The sequence below is a fragment of the Neoarius graeffei genome, chromosome 2 (genome assembly GCF_027579695.1).
Source record: "Neoarius graeffei isolate fNeoGra1 chromosome 2, fNeoGra1.pri, whole genome shotgun sequence".
In the NCBI taxonomy this organism is placed as follows: Eukaryota; Metazoa; Chordata; class Actinopteri; order Siluriformes; family Ariidae; genus Neoarius; species Neoarius graeffei.
In genome coordinates this window covers 54,410,017-54,418,607 of record NC_083570.1, presented here as the reverse complement: position 1 = coordinate 54,418,607, position 8,591 = coordinate 54,410,017, and positions in this window count along the sequence as shown.

Genomic DNA, 8,591 nt, shown 5'->3' with positions numbered 1-8,591 from the left:
TATTCAGGAGGCCTTACAACAGGGTTTCATTCATCCTTCTACTTCCCCCGCCACTGCAGGGTTCTTTTTTTGTCAGCAAGAAAGACGGGGAACTTAGGCTCTGCACTGACTATTGTGAGTTAAACCAAGTCATGAAACTGTATAGATAGTTTTCACTGACGTCACGGCATTCCGGGGAACGCCCCCCAGCTGCCATCTTGTGGGGCAAACAAAACGGACCATCGCCACTACTGGCTATGTTATCTCGGACGAATTTATGAGGTTATATAGTCAGTTTTCTAAAATAAAGATCAATGTCGGCAAAATCAAGCAAACAGAAGTATATAGATACATTAGACGACATCTCACAACAATGGTATGCAGCCAAACTGGCTGGACAAAGATGCATTTTCAAGTGACTATGCAGGGCTGCCAAAGCCTGAAACTGCCAAAGCCTGCTCCAAAGCCTGAAACTGACTTCATCAAACTTTAAAGGCTGTCTGATATATACAACTTTATATATTCACAGCGCGCCTTTTGGCGGATGCCGCCTGAATCGCGCAGATCCGATTTTTTTTTAGGGGGGGCCTTGGAGTGTCTGATTATAATTTCAAAGTAAATTCTGTATTAAAATTACAAAATAAGCAAATCCGTTACAGTCCATGAAACAGGAAGTATAAGGATGAGAAAAAAACAGTTTAAATCGGAAAGCTGCGCACATTTGCGCAGTCCTGCACACCGCTCGGGCTGCGCAAATGTGCGCAGCTTTCCGATTTAAACTGTTTTTTTTTTCTCATCCTTATACTTCTTGTTTCATAGACTGTAATGGATTTGCTTATTTAGTAATTTTAATACAGAATTTACTTTGAAATTATAATCAGACACTCCAACGCCCCCCCTAAAAAAAAAAAATCGGATCTGCGCGATTCAGGTGGCATCTGCCAAAAGGTGCGCTGTTTGCATCCCAAACACAAATCAAATCATACAGAATAGACCTAAAATGTTTTTCAAAAATGACCCTTGCATGAGTGAAGTGACAAGTTTCAAATAGAAACGTGACAAACGAGCGATATTAAGTGTACATTACAATGTAAACGTACACTCAGCGGTTCCAGTTAGGCATTCTCCAGAGATTGTTCACATGATGTTTTGGTTTCCAAAAACAAACTTAAACACAATTGATTGTTTATTTAAACAACTTACCACTTATAAAATGATCAGAGCAGACTTTGCTGTGTTTGGAAGGCTGATAATCCTTGCGGTTGATTCTCGCAAGCCATAGATTTCTCCTTTGTATGCTGAGTTTGTTTGCTCGCCTTCGTGCTCCCGTACAGTGGGAATTCCATAAAAGCTCCACTTGACTTCATCATCTGACCTATTACGACAGCCGTGAATACAACAGGTGTGCACCATTGCTAGCTTTAAATAGCCTGCTTGGGTTCTTTTGAAGACTTTGTACTCGCGCGTTACAATGTGTGCTCAGTCACCCGTACGGTAAGCTTGACCCGCAAGATGGCCACCACTTGGGAATCCCCGACTCTGTGACGTCATGTGAAAACTATCTATTCCTACCTGTTGCCCTTAGCTCCCGTAGTGCTAGAACAACTTCGTGGAGCACATATCTTTACAAAACTTGATTTAAGAAGCACTTATAACCTAGTCCGTATAAAGGAAGGTGACGAATGGAAAACAGCATTTATCACCACTAGGGGGCACTACAAGTATTTGGTAATGCCCTTTGGGTTGTGCAATGCCCCGTCCATATTTCAGGCTTTCGTTAATGACGTACTCCGGGAGATGCTTGGCAAATATGTCATTGCATACATCGACAATATTTTGATCTACTCCCCAAACCTTGAAACCCATCTTCATCATGTCCGTTCTATCCTCACACGTCTGCTTGAAAATCAGTTGTTCGTTAAAGGTCCCCTTGCATCGTTTTTTCATTAATTGTGCGGTGGTCTCTAGTATGAATGAATGCCCTGTGAGCCGGTTTTGGTGAAAAAATGCTGTGGTTCTCCTGTTTCAGGCTGTTCTAGTTTGGTGGAGGAGTGAGTGGCGAGAGAACGACAGGATTTCAGCTCTTACTCATTAATATTCATGACATGTAAACGTGTTACCTCTGATTGGCTAACAGCACTGTGACGCTACCTCCAGTGGGTCAGAACAAGTGGATGTGGGTGTCTTTGTAAAAACTGTTTCGATTGGCTATTATGGTCTTGACATCGATGTTTTGACCAATAACAATGTAGATGTGGCAGCGGGGGCGTGGCCGAGCATCAGTCTGTGAATGAGGGCGGAGTCAGGAAAGGTAAGTGGCAGAATCACTGCACCTGACGGGAATTAACGTGTGTTTGTGTGTCTTCCCCATTGACCGCGCCCTATAAGAGGAGAGGGAGAGCAGAGGAAGGGAGCTCTCTCCCCAACCAGAATGCTTGTGTGTGTGTGCGCGCGTGCGCGGGAGGGAGTCATTCATTCATTCATTCATTCATTTATTTCTTTATTTAACTGAATACTCCCTGCGGCAGTGGCTCATCAAGGCACGAGGAACAGAGCAGAGCTCGCCTCGGGGGTGTGTGGGGGGGAATAACGTCCCCTGGCTGGGAGCTGATGGGCCCTGGCAGCGCTGGTTCATTCGGGAGAGGGCAGGGGTCGCTGGCTGTCAAGTCTGGGGAGGCTGGGACCTAGGGTTAGGTGAATTACGTCCCGAGGCATGGGGCTAGCCCGCCCAGGGAGCACTCTTTCGTTTGGGAGAGGGCAGAGGCCGCTGGCTGCCAAGTCTGGGGAGGCTGGGACCTCCCCTGCCCGAGTTACGAGCATGCGAAGTCGGGCTGGAGCCGCCGTTAGAAACGAAAGTGATGCAGAGCACCGCGCTGCACCTCGGGGCGAATTACGTCTCTCTCCTCGCGCTTTCTTCCCGTGAGTGGTCACAAGCCAAGGTGGGCGAGGCCATGAATACTAATTTTTGAAGTGATGTCACTTCGTATGGCTTTTTCTGATCCGCTCATTTTTCCGACTATTTTCTTTCATAAGCTAATATAGGGAATGGGAGTAGAATTATATTTTCACATGCTGCATATATATGCAACTCAGAGTGAACTATGGTATTTCAAAAAGAGCCAGTATTAAACATTTTTGGTGGAAGGGCACCTTTAAAGGAGAGAAGTGAGAGTTTCATCTCCCTTCTACCTCCTTCTTTGGTTATGTCATCAGTCCGCAAGGTGTCATTATGGATGATGAGAAAGTGAGAGCCATAACAACTTGGCCTGTCCCTATGTCCATAAAAGAGCTCCAACAATTTCTTGGGTTTGCTAATTTCTACCGTCGATTCATTTGTAACTTCAGCAGTCTTGCAGCTCCCCTTACCACCTTATTGAAGGAAAAGACCAAGAGACTCTTGTGGAACCCCCAAGCGCAGGAGGCGTTCGAAGCCCTCAAGGTAGCCTTCACCTCTGCCCCCATCCTGAAGCATCCTGATCCCACTCAGCCTTTCATGGTGGAGGTGGACACCTCTGAGGTAGTCACTGGGGCAGTGCTGTCCCAGCACATAGGTGAGCCCTGTAAACTACAACCCCAATTCCAAAAAAGTTGGGACGCTGTGTAAACTGTACATAAAAACAGAATGTGAAGATTTGTAAATCATGGAAACCCTATATTTCATTGAAAATAGTACAAGAACAACATATCAAATGTTGAAACTGAGAAATTTTATTGGTTTTGAAAAATATATGCTCATTTTGAATTTGATGTCAGCAACATGTTTCAGAAAAGCTGGGACAGGGGCAACAGATGACTGAAGAAGTTGTGTAATGCTAAAAAAGCTCTAATTTGGTTAATTGGCAACAGGTCAGTAACATGATTGGGTATAAATAGAGCATCCCAGAGAGGTGGAGTCTCTCAGAAGTAAAGACGGGGAGAGGTTCACCACTCTGTGAAGGACTGCATGGGCAAACAGTGCAACAATTTAAGAATAATGTTCCTCAATGTAAAATTGCAAAGAATTTGGGAATCACATCATCTATGGTCCATAATATCATTAAAGGATTCAGAGAATCTAGAGAAATCTCTGTATGCAAGAGACAAGACTGAAAACTGACACTGGATGCCTGTGATCTTCAGGCCCTCAGGCGACACTGCATTAAAAGCAGACACGTGTCTGTAGTAGAAATCACTGTATGGGCTCAGGAACACTACAGAAAACCATTGTCTGTGAAAACAGTTCATTACTGTGTCCAGTTAAAACCAGATATAAAGAATATCCAGAAACACCGGTGCCTTCTCTGGGCCCGAGCTCTTTTACGATGGACTGAGGTGAAGTGGAAAATTGTCCCGAGGTCTGACGACTCAAAAGTAGAAATTCTTTTTAGAAATCATGGACACCACGTCTTCCAGGCTAAAGAGGAGAGGGACCATCCAGCTTGTTATCAGTGCACAGTTCAAAATCCAGCATCTGTGATGGTATGAGGGTGCATTAGTGCACATGACATGGGTAGCTTGTACATATGGGAAGGCATCATTAATGCTGAACGATATATACACGTTTCAGAGCAATATGCTGCCATCCAGCCAAAATCTTTTTCAGGGAAGGCCTTTCTTCTTTCAGCAAGACAATGCCAAACCACTTTCTGCACATATTAAAACTGCATGGCTCCATAGTAAAAGAGTCCGGGTGCTAAACTGGCCTGCCTGCAGTCCAGACCTGTCTCCCATTTAAAACATTTGGTGTATTATGAAGTGCAAAATAAGACAAAGGAGACCATGAACTGTTGAGCAACTGAAATTGTACATCAGGCAAGAATGAGACAACATTTCTCTTTCAAAACTACAGCAATTGGTCTCCTCAGTTCCCAAACATTTACCGGGTGTTGTTAAAAGTAGATGTGATGCAACACAGAGGTAAATATGCCCCCATCCCAACTTTTTTGAACTGTGTTGCTGACATCAAATTCAAAATGAGCATATATATATTTCAAAAAACAATGAAATCTCAGTTTCAACATGTGAAATGTTGTCTTTGTACTATGTTCAATGAAAAATAGGGTTTCCATGTTTTGCAAATTATCGCATTCTGACTTTATCTACAGTTTACACAGCGTCCCAACTTTTTTGGAATTGGAGTTGTACATCCCATCGCCTTCTACTCCCACAAACTGACCCAGCCGAATGTAATTACGGTATTGGGGATAGAGAATTGCTGGCTATGAAATTAGCTTTCAAAGAGTGGCACCATTGGCTAGAGGGAGGAATGCATCCCTTCCTCATGTTAAGAGATCATTAAAACCTAGAATATTTATGGTCAGCTAAACAGCTCAACCCTCGTCAGGCCCAGTGGTCCCTCTTCTTTTCCCGGTTCAATTTTTCCATCTCTTATCAACCCGGTTCCCATAATACTAAAGCAGACACTCTGTCTCGCATATATCCCAGTCCCGAAGCCATCTCGGAGGCAGTCGATGTATTACCCCCATCCATTTTAGTTGCCCCCATTAGATGGGAAATAGATGAAGAGCTCAACCAAGAACTATCTGTCACTCCTGTCCTGGAGTCCTGTCCCGTAGGAAGTAAATATGTACCCACTCAATGCAGGGATAAGTTGATTACCTGGACCCATTCCTCTCTGTCGTCTGGCCATCCTGGTGAGACACGTACGCACCAGTTATTATCTGGCAGATACTGGTGGGAGAATATGTTATCCGCTATCCATAGGTTTGTCTCCTCGTGCATCACCTGTTCTAAATGTAAAACACCCAAAACCCTCTGTGCTGGTAAACCCTTACCTGTCCCTTCTCGTCCATGGTCACATGTAGTGGTAGACTTTGTCACTGACCTGCCCTCACAGAATTACACGGTCATTCTGACCATTGTAGACAGGTTCTCACGTGGAGTTAGATTTGTTCCCTTCGTTAACCTACCCACTGCCTTTCAGACAGCTGAAACCCTTTTTAATCATGTGTTTCGTCTATTTGGTATCCCAGAAGATATTGTGTCCGATCGAAGGCCCCAATTCACCTCACATGTCTGGTCTGCTTTCTTTGAGAGACTGGGGGTTAACATCAGCCTCACTTCCAGTTACGACCCCCAGTCTAATGGTCAATGTGAGAGGGTTAACCAGGAACTGGGAAAGTTTTTGAGACTATACTGTCATGAAAACCCAGCCAATTGGTCGAACTATTTGCCCTGGGCCGAAATAGCCCAAAACTCATTAATCAGCTCTGGTACAGGTCTCACACCCTTTCAATGTATGCTGGGTTACCAACCCCCCCTTAATGCCATGGTCGGCCATGCCCTCTGACAACCTGGCTGTGGACAATTGGATGCAACGGAGTGAGCAGGTCTGGGAACAGGCCCATCAGCAGATTGAGAACGCCCTGTGCGGACACAAGAGGATGGCAGATCGCCATAGAGGGGACACCCCTACCTACTGTACCTCCCTGGGGACCGAGTGTGGCTGTTGACTCGGGACTTCAGGTTTCCTGAGGGAGGTAGAAAGTTATTACCCAAATACATAGGACTGTTCAAAATTCTCCAGCAAATCAATGAAGTTACATACAAATTGGATCTGCCTGTGCATTACCATGTTTCTAACTCTTTTCATTCGTCTCTCTTGAAATCTGTTGTCCCAGGTCCGTTGGACGAGGCCACACCCGATGTCACACCCCCACCTCCGGTGGACGTAAAAGGTACCCCGGTGTATGCTGTCCACTGGTTGCTGGACTCCAGAAGGAGAGGAGGGACTCTGCAGTACCTTGTGGACTGGGAGGGCTATGGGCCCGAGGAGCATACAGTGGTGCTTGAAAGTTTGTGAACCCTTTAGAATTTTCTATATTTCTGCATAAATATGACCTAAAACATCATCAGATTTTCACACAAGTCCTAAAAGTAGATAAAGAGAACCCAATTAAATAAATGAGACAAAAATATTATACTTGGTCATTTATTTATTGAGGGAAATGATCCGATACATATCTGTGAGTGGCAAAAGTATGTGAACCTCTAGGATTAGCAGTTAATTTGAAGGTGAAATTAGAGTCAGGTGTTTTCAATCAATGGGATGACAATCAGGTATGAGTGGGCACCCTGTTTTATTTAAAGAACAGGGCTCTATCAAAGTCTGATATTCACAACACGTGTTTGTGGAAGTGTATCATGGCATGAACAAAGGAGATTTCTGAGGACCTCAGAAAAAGCATTGTTGATGCTCATCAGGCTGGAAAAGGTTACAAAACCATCTCTAAAGAGTTTGGACTCCACCAATCCACAGTCAGACAGATTGTGTACAAATGGAGGAAATTCAAGACCATTGTTACCCTCCCCAGGAGTGGGCGACCAACAAAGATCACGCCAATAGCAAGGCGCGTAATAGTCGGCGAGATCACAAAGGACCCCAGGGTAACTTCTAAGCAACTGAAGACCTCTCTCACATTGGCTAATGTCCATGTTCATAAGTCCACCATCAGGAGGACACTGAACAACAATGGTGTGCATGACAGGGTTGCAAGGAGAAAGCCACTGCTCTCCAAAAAGAACATTACTGCTCATCTGCAGTTTGCTAAATATCATGTGGGCAAGCCAGAAGGCTATTGGAAAAATGTTTTGTGGATGGATGAGACCAAAATAGAACTCTTTGGTTTAAATAAGAAGCATTTTGTTTGGAGAAAGGAAAACACTGCATTCCAGCATAAGAACCTTATCCCATCTGTGAAACATGGTGGTGGTAGTATCATGGTTTGGGCCTGTTTTGCTGCATCTGGGCCAGGACAGCTTGCCATCATTGATGGAACAATGAATTCTGAATTATACCAGTGAATTCTAAAGGAAAATGTCAGGACATCTGTCCATGAACTGAATCTCAAGAGAAGGTGGGTCATGCAGCAAGACAACGACCCTAAGCACACAAGTCGTTCTACCAAAGAATGGTTAAAGAAGAATAAAATTAATGTTTTGGAATGGCCAAGTCAAAGTCCTGACCTTGATCCAATCGAAATGTTGTGGAAGGACCTGAAGCGAGCAGTTCATGTGAGGAAATCCACCAACATCTCAGAGTTGAAGTTGTTCTGTACAGAGGAATGGGCTAAAATTCCTCCAAGCCGGTGTGCAGGACTGATCAACAGTTACCGCAGTTTAGTTGCAGTTATTGCTGCACAAGGGGGTCACACCAGATACTGAAAGCAAAGGTTCACATACTTTTGCCACTCACAGATATGTAATATTGGATCATTTTCCTCAGAAAATAAATGACCAAGTATAATATTTTTGTCTCATTTGTTTAACTGGGTTATCTTTATCTACTTTTAGGACTTGTGTGAAAATCTGATGATGTTTTAGGCCATATTTATGCAGAAATATAGAAAATTCTAAAGGGTTCACAAACTTTCAAGCACCACTGTAGCTGGGTTCCCGCACGAGATATCCTGGATCTGGGGTTGGTGGACAAGTTCCATCAGCGTCATCCAGAGAAGGCTGCGCCTCGGCCTAGGGGCCGTCCCAGGCACCATGGGTCCAGCCTTCCCGGCAGTCTGCGCAGCAGTGGTCCCAGAGGTCATCTGAGGCAATGACCCTCTGTCCAGCACCATGGCTCACTCAGGAGTGTTCCCGGCAGCATGGGTGGTGGTCGT